Source organism: Peromyscus maniculatus, chromosome 17, assembly GCF_049852395.1.
Source record: "Peromyscus maniculatus bairdii isolate BWxNUB_F1_BW_parent chromosome 17, HU_Pman_BW_mat_3.1, whole genome shotgun sequence".
Taxonomy (NCBI): Eukaryota; Metazoa; Chordata; class Mammalia; order Rodentia; family Cricetidae; genus Peromyscus; species Peromyscus maniculatus.
The window spans coordinates 1,903,956-1,920,650 of record NC_134868.1 but is presented as its reverse complement, the minus strand read 5'-3'; the positions used below and the strand labels follow the sequence as shown (position 1 = coordinate 1,920,650).

At 47.8% G+C, this 16,695-nt stretch overlaps 1 long non-coding RNA gene across 1 annotated transcript; it reads left to right on the top strand.

Moving 5' to 3' along the window:
* The first annotated feature begins 7,110 nt into the window (after positions 1 to 7,110).
* On the top strand, positions 7,111 to 15,922 carry LOC143269002 (uncharacterized). The gene is made up of 2 exons (XR_013045257.1): positions 7,111 to 7,359; positions 12,099 to 15,922. It is a non-coding gene; the product is annotated as an uncharacterized LOC143269002 (long non-coding RNA).
* Positions 15,923 to 16,695: the final 773 nt, after the last annotated feature.

The following is a 16,695-nucleotide window of genomic DNA, read 5'->3' as shown; positions in this document are numbered from 1 at the left end:
TTCCTTCTCTGTCCTCCCAGGAATGCCCTCTCCAGGGGCCTCTGTCATTCTTTGCCCTCCCCAAAGCGTCAACAGCCCAAACTGGGAGTGTATGGGGCTTCTGGCCTCTCCCTGGCCTGCTGGCCACTGATGCTCTGGATATATTTAGTATATGTGGATATATTTCCATTTATTTCTGAGTCACAGGCAGATGTGGTGACCCCTCCCTGAGCCCCCAGACTCCTTGACACACAACTCTTACTCCCAGCTGGAGGAAACAGGGCCTCCGACTGCTCTCACATCGAGAGGCATATGTATAGGCAAAGGATTTGGCTCCATTCTCAGGCCCGGAGCCACAGAACGTGTGAACACTGGGAACAAAGAAAATACCGTCTGCTGTGTTCAGAGTGACTTTTTCCTTATTACCAACGCCTTTTTTTTTTTTTTTTTTTTTTTTTTTTTTTTTTTAAGGATCTGAGTTTGGGGCAACAGGCTGCATGCAAGTCCCTCCTGGTCTGTCAGGCACTGGCTGGCTGGTTGCAGAACTGCGACACGTGGTTATTCAGCAGAGGGGGTGGGGTACAGTGGCTGAGGGCCCAGGCAGGCTTTGTACTATGTGTGGGTACAAGAAAGAATTTGAGAGTTGAGAGTTCTCCCGAAACCAGGCATGGTAGGCGTCTGTCTTCCCCGGAGGAATGTGGAGATGGGAGGAGATCAAGATCATCCTCAGCTACAATGTGAGTTCAAAGCCAGCCTGGGCTACATAAGATACTTCTCAAAAACAGAGATGGACAATCAGGAAGCAGAGGCAGGTGGATCTCTGTTTGTTCAAGGCCAGCGTGGTCTACACAGCAAGTTCCAGGTCTGCAAAGAGACCCTGTCTCAAAAACAAACAAGGGTTCCTCACCTGAACCTGGTATTGGCCTCTTTGCTGGGGCTAGAACAGGGCTAGCCTGGAGCAAGCCCAGGGGTGTGGCTTCCTCCATGTGGCAGGGTTTTCTTTTTCACCTGGACAATGGACTGAGGCAAGGCGAGGGTATGGAGAACCCAGGCAGCACCCACAGCCTTCTGTCCCCTGAGTGACAGGTGAGTGGCTGCAGGGACCCCTAAGGACTCTCTTTGAAGGATCTCAGATGTCCTCACTTGCCTGAGTGTGGCTCCTGTCCTGTGGCTGAGGAACAGTGAAGGAATGAGCCTCCTGTCCACAGCAGAAACCAAGCAGGCGCCAGGTCAGCTCACTGAGCACTGAGGTAACCTGTGAGCAGTGGCTTCCCGGCACGCTCTCTCAGTTCAGTTATGTCTAACCCAACCACTGGGCAGAGCAAAACTGTCTCTTCTGGGGGTTCAGTCCCTCTCCCCAGCTCCTGTCCAGACTCCAGCACATGTCATGTGTGCCTTGGTCACCGTTCCCTCTTACCAGGCATGTCCCAGCACCTAGAACAACCCAACCAGGGCACAGATCCCTTCCCAGAAAACAGGTCTCCTGACCCCAGACTTGCTCTGTAGACCAGGCTGGCCTCGAACTGGCCACCTGCCTCTGCTCCCTAGTGCTGAGATTAAAGGCACCACTGCCTGGTCTTAATTAATTTTTTAAATAAAAATAATTTCTTAGCTGGGTGGCAGTGGCGTATACCTTTAATCTCAGCACTCGGGAGGCATCTCTGTGAGTTTGAGGCCAGCCTGGACTACATGGTTCCAGAATAGTCAAAACTGCATAGTGAGACTCTGTATCACATTAAAAAAAAAAAAAAAAAAAAAGGGTCCAACGTGGTGCGATCCTCCCAAACTCCCCTCCCCTCAGGCAGCCCCGTACCTCTAGCTGTCCTCAGGGGCCCCTATCCATCCCTCAGCAGCCTACCTCCAACCCCCTCTTTTCCAAGGAGCCCTTTCTCATCTGTCTCAGGTCTGACCCCAGGAGACTGAACGCGTCTGTGTCCAGTTCTTGACTCCCTCGGTCTGAGTGTGCCCAGTAGCACAGGGTGGGGCCGTGGGGCATGGAGAAGGTGGAGCCTGTTGGTGATTTTGCAGACCTGGGTTTCTCTCCCAGGAAAATTTTGGTTGGTGAGAGAATCCTGGAAGCAGTGGAGCTCAGGTCGCTAGCTCGCTCACGAGCTGGCACAAGGGGCTGCCCTGCTGTGCCGCGGAGCCGAGCTGGGGCTGGGGGCTGGATGGCAGTGAGCTCCCACAGATCTAATTACCCTCATTTACCACGTGCGCTAATTGCCTCCTGGGTGCCAGGTGGCCGGGTGGGGCCGGCCCATTTTCAGGAGGTAGGTCGAAGGATTATTTTTGGCTAATACTCCTTGTAGGCTTCAGCATCCAGGCCTGTGAAGGGCAGAAAGTGGGCCGAGGAATCGTGGCCACGTTGGGAGGGACTCTAGGGAGCAGGAATGTGAGGAGGAGCCTGGGAAGGAGGGACCCCAAGGGTCTTTGGCACCTAAGGCAAGGCAACTTCAGAGTTTGGGGGTCAGCCAGCTTCATTGAGCAGTGGACCTGAAAGAGAACGTCAAACGTGGCTTTGTTCACAACCCTCTTCCTAGCACTCAGGAGGCTGAGGCAGGGGGATTTCTGTGAATTCAGGGCCAGCCTGAGCTTCATAGAGATACCCTAAAAATAAATAGCTGGGCAGTGGAGGCACAAGTCTTTAATCCCAGGACTCGGGAGGCAGAGGCAGCAGATCTCTGAGTTCCAGGCCAGCCTGGGCTACAGAGTGAGATCCAGCACAGGCTCCAAAGCTACACAGAGAAACCCTGTCTTGAAACCCACCCCAAAAATAAAAATAATAAAATAATTAAACCAAACCCAAACTCTGACATCACCTTGCAGGGTACTTTGGAAAGGTAGGAGTCTCAGATGGACCTCGCTTCAAACCCTGACTCCCAGGTAGTTCTCTGCACGACCATCCGTGATTTCTAAAACTGTCACTTTGAGAGGTGGACCAGGAGCAGAGGGAACGCAGCAAGTGCAAAGGTCCTGGGGAAGGGGCGGACTGGTTTTACTAAAAGACCAACGTGGAAGCTGGGGTGGCCCGAGGTGAATAAGCCAGAGAACCACGAGGTGGGGGTGAACCCTCATGTGAAGTTGCAGGAGCTGAGCAGGGCCTTGGGGAACACGGGGAGGTGTGTGGGTTTGTTCTGAGGGTGCTGGGGAGCCATGGGAGACTTTAGAGCAGAGAAAGAGGGAGGCAGGATTTCACCTCTGGATGTGGAGAATGAGAACAGACCCTGCCTTTCCCAGAGCCTCAGTTTCTCCATTCTGGACAGAGTCTGCAGATACAGAGGCTGCACCTTGCTGGAAACCCGGGGCTGCTGGCCTTGCCTCTGCTCTCGCCTGCCCCCCACCTCCCACGATCCTTCTGCGGAGCAGCTGTGGGAACGGCGAGTGGGGGAGGCGGCTTGGAGGGGCTCCGGGCTGCGTTCCTTTGCGTGGCAGCCCACGCGGGGCCTCTGGGCGCGGAATGTTCCCCCAGCAGCCTGGTGACTCAGCGGCGCAGCCTCCTGCTCCAGTGGGGGGGGGGGGCAGCTCCTGCTTGCCCCCAAGCAGGGCTGGTGACCCGGCAGTCGGCACAGGCTTCCTCAGACCAGCCCCTCCAAGGGGACCCCTCTTCCAGTTCTCCTCCTCCAGAACTTTCCAAGGCTTCCCGGGCCTCAGAGAGGTGACCAAGATGTTTGTGGTCCAAGCAAGACTAGAAGGCTGCCCTAAGCCACGTCCCCCACGGGGCGTCCCCAGCGCCCCAGAGCGGCCCTCAGCCACCTCTCCTGACCATTTGTTGTTGTGGTTGCTTTTTAAAAAGATTTAAAAATATTAATTGGATTTGAGGGTGGGGTGTGCACTGTCGATGGGCACAGGGTCTGTGGAGGGCAAAGGACAATGGGCGCGGGGCAGGTCTCTCAAGGGTCCTGGTTGTCGGGCTGGGCAGCAAGCACCGTTACCGCTGGACACCCCCGGCTCCCATGGTTGGTGTTTGTGAAGTCTCAGTCTGCAGCCCGGGCCGCCTGCAACTTGTGATCCTCCTGTCTCAGCCTCCTGTGACACGGATGACAGTGTGCGCCACCGGCATGGCTGAAGTTGGCCACCAAGGCAGAAGGAGGAAGAAGGAAAATGGAGAGGAGGGAAAGAAAGAAGGCGGAGGAGCGTGTGTGTGGAGTGTGTGTGGGAAGACTGTGTGTGTGTGTGTGTGTGTGTGTGTGTGTGGGAAGACTGTGTGGGATGTGTGGGATGTGTGTGTGTGTGTGTGTGTGTGCATCTGTATAGTGTGTGTGTGTGTGTGTGTGTGTGTGTGGTGTGTGTGTGTGTGTGTAGGTGTCTGTATTATGTGTGTGTCTGTATGGTGTGTGTGTGTGTGTGTGTGTGTGTGTGTGTGTGTGTGTGTGTGCAGGCCAGTGCAAGGGCCACAGTCCTGAGGTGGGAAGTGCTCAGATGCAGGAGCTGAGGACATTGTTCGGCCACACCAGAGTGAGAACCATATGGTCTAGGAGGCCCTGGGGGAGCCCTTGAAGGCCCCTGAGCAGAAGAGGAGTCCCATCTACCTTTCCATGTTCAGCCCGGAATCCTCAGGCACAGCACATGCCCAAGGAAGACACTTCACGCCCCTTTCTTCGGAGATGGTTTGGAGACAGGGTCTCATGGAGCCCAGGCTGGCTGAGGACTGATTGTCCGGCCTCCACCGTCCCTGAGTGGGGTGACAGCGCCCACCACACCCCTGCTTCCTTCCTTTTTTGTTCCCACAGCTGGGGATGGAGCAGCCCACGGCCAGAGGCAGAAGACAAGGGCTGACCCTCTGTGCTTTCTCCTTCAGGGACGAACCCTGAGCTCACTTCCCTCCCACCCGGGGAAGGAAGCCCATCCCCGGAGCCCTCTTCCTGTCCCCTGTCTTCTCTCTCCGAGAGACCCTTGGGTCTTATCACTCAGTCCCAGGCACGGTAGCAGGAAGAACACCTGTTTCCGGGAGCAGAAGGGCACTCCAGCCTGAGGGTGCCAGTTCCCGCATGGCGGCAGCGGGGCTACTGAAGGGAGGAGAAAAAACGATTCCCACATTAGGTGCCTACTGTTTGCACAAGGGGACACCGTCATCGCCAGGGGCCTGGGTTTGACTCATCCTCTGCGATCTGGCTAGGGGCTTGGCGGGGGTGGGGTGGGGGAGCGTATGTCCTCCCAGCCCGAGAGCTTCCTGGGAGGGGGCTCCAGGGGCCTCGGGTTTGGTGACAGGTAGATACTCAAATGGCTGTTTTAGAAGCAGGGTGCAGGTGCAGGGGCACACATCTGTCATTCTAGCACCCAGGAGACTGTGCAGGAGGGTCAGGAGTTCAAGGGCCAGCCTTGGGTACTTACCAAGTTTGAGGTCAGCCTGGAGTACATGAAACTTTGTCTTAAATTAAATAACTAGGCCCTTTAATCCCAGCACTTGGGACACAGTGGAGGGCGGGTCTATGTGGTGATACACTGTGTACCCTAATGAACTTGCCTGAAGATCAGAGGCAGAGCCAGCCTCTAGATTAGACACAGAGGGCAGGCAGTGGTGGCACACACCCTTAATCCCAGCACTTGAGATCTCATGCCTTTGCTTGGGAAGCACACACACACACACACACACACACACACACACACACACACACACACACACGCCTTTAATCCCAGGAAGTAATGTGGCAGGGCAGAGAAAGGTCCATAAGGCGTGAGGAAACAGGAACTCTCTCTTTAGGCTGAGGATTTCGTAGAGGTTGAACTAGTGGCTGGCTGTTCTGCTTCTCTGATCTTTCAGCTTTCGCCCTGATATCTGGCTCTGGGTTTTGATTAAAAGACCATCTAGATTCGAACAACAGGTCTGTACTAGTTTGAGGTACAGTGAATTTCAGGCCCTCCAGAGCTACATAATGAGACCCCGTCTCAATAAATGAATGAATGAATATTGACCCGAGGTGTGACTCAGAGTCGTAGCGCTTGCTGAGCATGTGTGGGCCTAGGTTCCCTCCCAACACCAAACAGAAAAGGGTAAATTGTCAGCTGGATGGTGGTGCCTTTAATCCCAGCACTTAGGAAGCAGAGGTAGGTGGGTCTCTGAGTTCGAGGCCAGCCTGGTCTACAGAGCAAGCCTGGGGTCAGGAGACCTGTTTTCTGGGAAGGGATCTGTGCCTGGTTGGCTTGTTCTAGGTGCTGGGACAAGCCTGGTAAGAGGGAACGGTGACCAAGGCACATATGACATGTGCTGGAGTCCGGACAGGAGCTGGGGAGAGGGACTGAACCCCCAGAAGAGACAGTTTTGTTCTGTCCAGTGGTTGGATTAGACATAACTGAACTGAGAGAGCGTGCCGGGAAGCCACTGCTCACAGGTTACCTCTTCAGGACAGCCAGGGCTACACAGAGAAACCCCGTCTCAAAAACAAAACAAACAAACAAACAAAACAAAAAAACAACCCAAAACGAAACAAAACCCAAACGAAACGAAACCAAGACAGAGTAAATTTCCATCCTAGTAAGCGCAAGGCCCTGGGTTCGGTCCTCAGCTCCAAAAAGAAAAAAGAAAGAAAGAAAAACTAAGAGTAAGTTCAGAATCCTGTCATGAGATGGGATGCCTCTTACAGCTGGGGAAACTGAGGCTGGCTATGAGGTGTAGGTCTGCCCAGCAGCAGAGGGACTCATGGGAATCTCCAGGTCGTGGGCTGACAGAGGGTAGAGTTGGGATGGAAGCTGTTAAAACTCAGGCTACCTGTCATCCCCTGAAGACTCCAGAAATTAGGGTTTCAGGGCTGGAGAGACAGGTCAGTGGTTAGGAGCACTGGCTGCTCCTGCAGAGACGCCAAGCTCCGTTCTCAGCCACGCAGCAGCTTCCAACCATCAGAACTCCAGTCGCAGGGAGACCCAACGCCCTCTTCTGGCTGCTGTGGGCACTGCATGCATGTGCTGTACAGATACACACGCAGGTAAAAACATCTACAGACATAAAATAAAAATAAAGGGAAAAAATAAACAAAAACAAGGTGGAAAGTGATTGATTGATGAAGACAGCTGATGTGCTTCTGACCTCTGCACACACCTACACACTTGCACACCCATGTAAATTAAAATAAAACAGGAGAGTTCGCATGGTCTGTTAGAGAAGGAAGTGAGTGTAGCTGGCCGGAAGTACTCGGGTGGGGAGCTACTGTGTCTGGCATGGGCATGGGCACTGGAGTGACATTTGAGCTGAGAGCTGGCAGACGAAAAGCCAGGTACACAGCAACCAAGCACTCTCCAGGTGGAGGTCAGGGCATGTGCAAAGGTCCTGATGCAGGAAGTCGCTTTGTGTGCTCAAGAATATTGAGGAGATGGAGTTGGAGCCCAGATGAGGGTCCTGGGGTTGCTGCCTGAAGGAGACTGCCAGCTCTGTTCTGGAAGCCACGGGTGAGTTTGGAGGGTGTGGCGTGTGAATGAGAACTGCCGCACAGGTTCGTGTTTGATCCTTGCTCTCTGTTTGGGAAGAATCAGGAGGTGTGACCGTGTTGGAGGAAGTGTGTCACTGGGGTGGGCTCTGAGGTCTCCCCAACCCCTGCCTCCAACTTGTAAGAGAATTGGGTGTGAGCTCTCGGCTGCCGCTCCAGCCGGTGCCTGCTACCTCACCAGGACGTGAAGCCGGCTCACGACGATGACATCTTTTATAAGAGTTGCTTTGGTCATGGTGTCTCTTCCCAGCGACAGAACAGTAACTAAGTCAGACAGGCTTGAAAATTCTGGAATGTTCCTCGCACCTGCCACAGAAAGAAGGGTACCATAGTGGGTGCTGTCAGGGGTGCCAAGGGTGAGCTGGCTCATGGGGCGGCGGGCATGGGAGGCTGGTCAAGTGGAAGAATGTTCTAGAGGCTGAGGGAGGGGTTTAGGGAGAGCTGGATTTTCTGAGCACTGATCTGGGAGATTTGGGGGTGGGAGCAGTTAGCCTGGGAACTTGGCTGTACTCCACAGCCCAGCTGACTCCTCTCTCCGGAACATTCCAGCTGGGCAAGGTGCTTGTGCCCCTGTCACAGTGCCAAGGTGGCCCTGAAGGCTGGGTCAGGGCTGCAGGAAGGAGGGGCAGCCAGCTCAGTTTTGTTGACTAAGCAAAGTCCCTCAGCCAGCCTTGAGGGTACTGAGGACCCGTGGAGGCCGGCGGAGTCCTGACCACGTGGGCTGAGTCGGGAAGACGTGGGCTGGCATCTGTGGAGGAAGGTTCTGGAAAGAGGCTCCGCCTGCCAGTGAACCTTCTGCAAGACTGCGGACCTGACTGGAACTGTTAGCGCCTAATCGCAGCCCAGTTTGAGCCGTTAAGTATCAGACGAACCCTTTGGAGTGAACTAACTCAGCAGACCACCAATTCCCACCCATGCGGTGAGATCATTGGACCTGCATCTCAGATCGCTCCCCGCCGTGACCCGCCTGCCGGGTGCTTCCACCGATGTGTTTGAAAAGTGTCTTGATTAATGATTGTCTCTGTCCTGTTACTATAAAAACTTCGCTGCTGTCCTCACGTTGGACATGGAATTCAAGGTGGCCCATATCTGTGTTCCTGGGTCATGGTCACACATTTGGCTCCAGAACAAACTTCCTTAACCCCTTTGAAGTGAGAGTTGTATTTTTGTGTTAACAAATATTGGCTGTGTGATATGGGGGGGGGGGGGGAGGACCGTGTTCCAGATCAACTGGGCACCACCTGGGACCCAGTGACCTTGGACTGGGTCCTTACCTCTCCCTGTACACACCCAGACCCACTGAGATATCCCTGGGAAATGCTCCCTGGGTCACGCTGAGGAGGTTTGCTCCAGGTGAGATGGAACCCAGGGCCTAGTGTGCGAGCACAGCGCTCTGCCAGCCGGGCCAGCCCTGGTTTTTGTGTTTCAAATCAAACACTGAAAAACTGGGTGAGGAGGTACAGCCAAGGCGCAGAAAGGATGGTATCCATCCAGGGTCCATCCCCGACATGGCTGGGGTATCAGAATATTATCATTTCCTTTTTTGGTCAGGGTTTCATGTAGCCCAGGCTGGCCTCCAACTAACTATGAGACAGGGTTTCTCTTGTGTAGCTTTGGAGCCTGTCCTGGAACTCTCTCTGTAGCCCAGGCTGGCCTCGAACTCACAAAGATCTGCTTGCCTTTGCCTCCCGAGTGCTGGGATTATAGCATGCGCCACCATTGCCCAACGGAAACTTTTATAAAGGAAAACATTTCATTGGGTGACTTATAGTTTCAGAGGTTCAGTCCATTATCATCATGGAAGGACATGGTGGCCTGGAGGCAGATACGGTGTTGGAGAAGTAGCTGAGTGTCCTTCATCTTGATCCCAAAGGCAACTGGAAGTGGTCTGTGTCACTGGGCATGGCTTGAGCATAAATGGGACCTTAAAGTCCACAGTGACACCTCCTCCAACAAGACCACACCTCCTCCAACAAGACCACACCTCCTCCAACAAGACCACACCTCCTCCAACAAGACCACACCTCCTCCAACAAGACCAAGGAGCCTTTTACCTTGGGAGCACAAGTCCACACGTCTCACAATCAACCTCCAAAGCTCTTGTTCTGGGGACCCTGGTTAGGCTCACCCACTCCGAGAAACTGAATGAAGCCATCTGGGCCGTTCTGCCCTGGGAAACACTGGGTGAAGATGGATGTTGGGTCCTACCCCTGAAGCAAGAGCCTCTAGCAGAAGCTGCAAAGCCCATTCAGAACCCTCCTGAAGTGGGAGCTCTGCCTCTGGCACGGGATGGGGCTGAGTGTGTCTGAGCCTGAGGGAGGGCCCGAGGGAGGGCCTGAGGGAGGGCCCGGGGGAGGGCCCGAGGGAGGGCCTGAGGGAGGGCCTGAGGGAGGGCCTCTGTGGTCCCTGACTGCCTCTGTGGTTCCCCTGCTTTCAGCTTCTGTTCTCTGAATCCAACCAACTCCTATTCATCCTTCAACAACCAGTGTCCTTATCCTCTCACTATAGCCTCGCATCCACAGGTCTGGGCTGTCTGTTTGGTTTTGATTCCAGCCAGTCAGGGCTTTGGACTGCGGGTTCTCAAAGCATCTGGAGTTTTCCAGAATTTGGGAAGTGTCCACATGAGTCAACAGATGAGGATATTGAGGTCCTGGCTTCTGCCAGCCCATCGCTCATTCACTCACTCACCCACTCACCCATCACTCACTCACTCACCCATCACTCACTCACTCACCCATCACTCACTCACCCATCACTCACTCACTCACCCATCACTCATCACTCACCCATCACTCACTCACCCATCACTCACTCACACATCACTCACCATCACTCACTCACACATCACTCACTCACCCATCACTTTTTGCCTGAGAATTTCTAGCAGTAAGAACATGGCTGGCTTCTTTTTGCTTCCCCGATCTCTCAGTTTGGAGAGGTGGGAGAAGTGTTTGGGAGGAGAGAAGGGAGGGAAACTGAGGTCTGCATGTAATGTATGAGAGAAGTATAAAAAGGTTTTTCTATTATATAAAAAAGGATTTTCTGTAACCTGACAACAAGCCAAGGAAATTGTAAGGAAATGTCCTGCTGGTCCCTTTTATAACCAAGCCCCACTACCAGCAGGATGTAACCCAAAAGGTACTCAGAGGAATGAAATCTGGCAGATGGATGTGTTTCATTGTGCAGAATTTGGAAAATTAAAATATGTACACCACACCATTGATAACTATTCAGGATTTCAGTGGGCAACTGTCCTGAGTTTGGAAAAGGCTGATTCTGTAATCTCACATTTGCTAGAAGTTATGGCCATCAGGGGTATACCTGCACAAATCAAAACTGACAATGCTCCAGCATATGTCTCTGTTAAAATGAAACAGTTTTTTGCTTATTACAATATAAAGCATATTACAGGTATACCACATAATCCTACAGGCCAAGTAGACATAGAAAGATCAAACAGAACTCTAAAGGATATGCTAAATAAACAGAAAAGGGTACCTCCCCTCCCCGAAATAGGTTACATAATGTTCTATTAAATTTGAATTTTCTCAGTGCTAATGAGAAAGGGACAACAGCTGCAGAGAGACATTGGATAATAGATAAAACTACCAAATTAAATCAGCCTATATACTGTAAAGATGTGCTGACCTCGGAATGGAAACCAGGATATGTGTTATGTTGGGGACAAGGTTTTGCTTTTGTTTCTTTTTTTTTTACTTCTTTTTTTTTTTGGTTTTTTGAGACAGGGTTTCTCTGTGTAGCTTTGCGCCTTTCCTGGAGCTCACTTGGTAGCCCAGGCTGGCCTCGAACTCACAGAGATCCGCCTGGCTCTGCCTCCCGAGTGCTGGGATTAAAGGCGTGCGCCACCACTGCCCAGCTTGCTTTTGTTTCTACAGAAAAGCTGTGGATACCATCAAAATGGATAAAGGTTCGATTTGAACAAGAGAGACTTCTTAATTAGAAGAGGTGAGAGTTCATTGCCTGGCATGACATCCAATTTAAACTAACTTATACCACTAAGAAATGCTTTTCACTTAATCAGATATAACTTACCAAAAGGGAACCTCCCCAGAGTTAGGGTTGGGGAAGGGTTTTTGTTTTTGTCTTTCAGGAAAATGAAGGCTAAAGAATCTGAAGAACACTGGACAAATGAGACATCTGAAGATAAAGGACAAATCATCCAGAAATATTTGTCCCAAGAAAAAGAGTAAATTGGCCTATTGGTATATCACATATAAAATTTCATATGTCTTCCTAAATGTTTGCTTCTGCTCTTCTCTACAGACACAACACAAATGGTCTTTATGTAGTCCCAGTTCTATTAAAAATTAAAGCTGGCTTTGGAGTTGGAGAATGGCTCTCTCCTTCTCTAAATGCAAGCATGTTTGTTAAAAGGAAAATGCGAAATCTCTGTATCATGTCAGAAAAAAGAGCCATCTTCTGATATGGGACAAAAGAAAACCAAAAAATTAAGAGACCATTCTATTGCCATTAACCTCAATTCTTTGGTTCTATTTTGATTCTTTAAAACTTTTAAGGTATGAATTTTATATCAAAATTTATAAGATTTATATGTATATATTTTTAAACTTTTGTCATAATATTAATGGTCATATAGAGTACTAACTTATTCTAGAAAAAAGGCTTCATCTAGCTGCCTCTACATGTTCTTGTGTTTGAGTCTCTATCAGTTTTCTGCAGGGAATCATGACCAGGCCTAACAGCAAATGAAGTCTCCAAAAAGATGAGGGGGCCCCCACAATGACGATTCCATCAGGACAATGATAAAACCACTAAGCTGACAAACACCACCCAAAGACTGGCTTTGGACTACAAACTGCTCAGGACAATTTTGAGATGGATAGCTGAGATGACCCAGCCTCACAGACTACTCTGGCAAGAACTTGAGACAAGCTCTGCACTTTCATATTATGTAGAGACTGGACAAATGATACAGCTACCTCTCCCAGAACTTGACAATTAATCAAAAAATTTTTCTTTTCAGGATCCCTTAAAGATGCCTTCACCCCCAGACAGCAGGAAGTAATTTTAAGAACACAATGCCCATATTCCCAAGAGGTGGGGTGGGTGGTTCTTGGTCTTTCAATGGGTTTCAGATAATTGTCATTGTTTAAGATGGTTTAAGTTGTTAATTGTTAATGGTCAGGAAAAATTTAAACAAAAGAAATTAGATTCAGGGTTCTTGTTTGAAAAAAGAGGAGGATATAGATAAGAGGTAGATTATTGAATCTTACTCTGAAAAAAAAAAGACATAGAAATGATAGAATAAAGGGTAGATTATTGAATCTATTCTGAAAAGAAAAAAGGATATGGATATGATAAGATATAAAGCTAGATTATTGAATTTACTTTTAGAAGGCAACTACTAGTATTAAATGTCTTACATTGGATTGGATTTTTGTATATTGTATACAAATTTTGCATATTGATACAAATTTGAGATTGGTTTTATTTGAAAATACTGTACATATATTTCTAATCTTGTTCAAGGTATTGTACCTATACAGTTCATTTAACAATGTAATGCAATTTGTCAGCCCTTGAAAGTTATTATTACCAACTAATTAGAATATAAAGAAATGAAAGTAGTCATTACAATTGAACTTGTAGTCATATTAGGTATGTTTCCAAGGTCAAACAGAGATATATTTTAGACAGATCATCTTCAAACACTTCAGAGATCTGTAGAATATGACATTTAAGATGTTGTAATAACATAGATTCTTTTTTTTATGACTATGAGACATGTCTACTCCTGGCAGCACCAATCTACTTCAAAGAAGGTGGTGGGTGTTAGACCCCAAAGTTTAGGGTCTCGAGTGGGCACCCCAAGAACCCAGACTCCAGTCCAGTTGATGCAACAGCAAGAGGTGTTTATTAATGCGGCTGTACAGTCAGGCTAACTCAGCTCCAGAGAGCAAGAGTTGCGCCTATTGCATTCACATGGGTGCTTTTAAAGGAAAAACCCACAAAAAGCCATAAGACTACAATTCCCATACAATTTCGTTTCATAAGATCATGGTCTGATCACAGAGTGGGTACAGTCACATCTGCGTGTACATTCTTCCTGAAACCTCAAGGGGGGTATCAGGGTGGGAGTGGAGTGTACACAAAGGTCACAGTGGTCCTTCCTGGAACACTTGCAACTATCCCAGTCACAGTTGAGCGCATCTCTTAACAGAGATCTCTTTACATTGTTACATTGTGGCAGGGGTGGTTGAATAATGGCTAAGTCAGGTTGCCCTTGGAACTAGTTTTCTTTTTAGTTCCTTATTCTCCTGGGGCTTGGGGGGTGTAAGCCTGAAGGGTTAGGGTCTTTCATTCCCCCATTTTCTTTTTGCAAATTTTAATCTTAAAATTATGGTATTACATTTTCTGGTTTCTGGAATTTAGTAACTCATGGCCTATTCTAGTAACTCATGGCCTGTAATGGCCATGCATAGTCCATGTATAGTTAGCCATCTTGTCTCTATGCCAGGGAGTTTTCTTTTTTTTGACCCAGCATTTCAACCTTTTCTGAATAGGGAACATGGGACAATGTATTCTCTTCTGGAACTGCTTTGAGCTGGCATTGGGGCGCCGTTGTCAGGGCCCCTCTCCCCCAGAAGGCTGAAAAGCTGGTCAAAGACTGGGCAGGGTGCATTTGTCAGTAGCATGTAGCTGCCTGACCCCCTAGGGACAGAGAAGAATCATGTTAGCTGGGCTGGTTCACGTTAGCCTTTAGCAAGTCCGGAGCCCACAGTCGTCTGGAGCAGTGGAGTCAGCAACTGAAACTTGAAGGTGTCTGCCAGCCAAGTAGAAATCTGTTGAGACAAATTTAAACTAGGAACAGAAGTTAAAATTTATGAACTTATTTGGAACCCTTACTAAGGTCCATACTCTTAGTAATGGGAAAAGCAGTGGTCCCAAGACTAGGAGACAGGAAAAACACCATCTTTAGGAATACTCATCTGGGGTCCTTTCGACCTCTGTGAAGTGGGTCTAGGTTTTTATGACTCTTTTGATCCTTTGAGGCCTACTTACAAAATGACGTAAAATTTTTAGATACGTTAGTATTACCAATCTGTACTGAAATCCATATTGTAGACAAAACAGGTAAAACAGCAGAAGTGGACTCATACCTTTGAGTCCCAACAAGAACTACAGATTTGGGTTTTTATTTTTTCTGTCCAGAAAGCCAGGTACAAGTTGGACAGAGATTTTTGGCCTGGTGAGAAGCACTTTTTTAGGTTTATATTTAGACATATTTAGATGACATCTAAAACAAATCTAAAATGTTGAGCTTGTGACTGAACAGTAAGTAGTCATTGCTCTACCAGCTCGTCAGGACTCCTAAATGTTAAGCTCTGAACCATAGAAGAGGAGAGTAATCTGAAACATATCTCATTTTAGACTCATATCTGAACCTTTATGACTTATTTAAACTTTTATATCTTAGAACTTTTTTTTTTAAAGCGAGCTATCAAGCTAAAAAGCTAACAAGCTAGCTATGGCCTTGCAGGAGGATCTGGTTGTCTGATGCTGCCATGCTGACAAAGTGAGAGCTAGCCTAGTCATCAGTACTGTCAGAGATCTGAGAAGGATAAACTATATCTGAGTGCAGACCAAGAAACATCCAATCCTATAAATTACAGGGATCAATCCCTATCCAGGTCTCAATAGCGTTGGAGGCACCAGTCAGAACAGCATCAATCTTCTTCCGCCATCAGGCCCATAAGGCAGAGTATTTTTCCTGTGGAATAGGGACACGGAAGACTGACCTTGACCAGGCAAAGGGTGTAATCAATTTCAGTGTTCTACTGCTTGTTCATAGTCTGGGCCGGGTCCTGGTGGCAGGCATTGCATTGGGGCATCTTGCCCTGTGGTCAGCGTTGTCATAATCCCAGCAGAGACATTGTGGTGCCTCATACAGAATCTTCTTCGGAGACTTTGGGTCACTGCTAGGATCTAGAAGCCTGTCTGATATAATAAACTTTTAGATCAACATTTAAATGCCATAATTATTCTGCAGATCTCTGAAGTATGAAAGCTGTCCAGGTGTCTGAATAGACAAACTTTGTTTCTAACTACTTGTTTCAAGCTCAACCCTGAAAACATATGCAAGGAACTGAGTAAATGAGTAAACTTATCCCTGTAATATTATATCAGTACTTATTTACCCTGACTACAATTAAAAAGAAACTTGATTACTCTAGACTGACTATTAAAAACAATGTTTTAAGTTGAAGCTCTTCTAGCATCAAATACAGGTTCAGTAAAGAAGCCAAAACAAAATATCAATATAAGACATATATATGTATCAGTTTATCCAAATAACTTAAGTTTAACAAACTTAGGGAACACCAGGAGGCTAGACAACATTCTTAAGCCTGAGTGTACCTCGGGTAAGGAGAAACATTTTTTAAGTCATTGGTTTTTAACTATAAAAACTGTTCTTAAGGGATTAAGATCTCTCAAATGTCTTCTGTAATAACAATAAAGTACCCTTTTTTTATTTTTAAGGGGGGAGAAAACATGGCATCATCATAATCTGTATAAAGTAAAACCAAGCTCCAGAGTATAAACAATCCCAAAGTTCAATATCTGGGATTCATTTATAATCTTTCTGGTTTTTTTACTTAGAGGCTTGGATGATTTCTTTGACCCTACCTTTGGCAGCACATATATATCATTTTACATGGGTAAATCTTAAATTACAAAGTTTAGCTGCCAGAGCAAGGTATATTCCTGTGTATAAAAGCATTGATGTATAGCTTTAATATTTATCAAATATCTTATTTATTAAACATATGTTGTTATCTATTTAAATTTTAAGTACTTAGGTGTTACATATATATTTTTTTAAAAACAATAATTACTTACACACATACACACAGTTGGATCCAAGTTACATACATACATACAGTTAAAGCTTGCTTACACTTCCAAGTCATATACCTGTCCATATACACACATAAGCAGTTTGCAGAATCATTAGCCATTTTTAAGATGAAAACCAACAAGAATTAACTTTCAAATTCAGTATTTACAGGTATAAGAAACCATAACAGTTTACTGACCTTTTACAACCTTTCATACCAAAGTCTTTCTTGTGATTCCCCTCAGTAATCTAGAATATACTGTAAAGTTACAATATTTTAAACAAGAGCAGAAATACATGCATATACCATAACAAGAATAACTCTAAATTTGCATCAGCACTGTACTGCAGACAAGAAACTGTTGGTGACATTCCATTCTTGGAGCCAGACCCTGATCAGGTTTTAGGCCCAGGGTA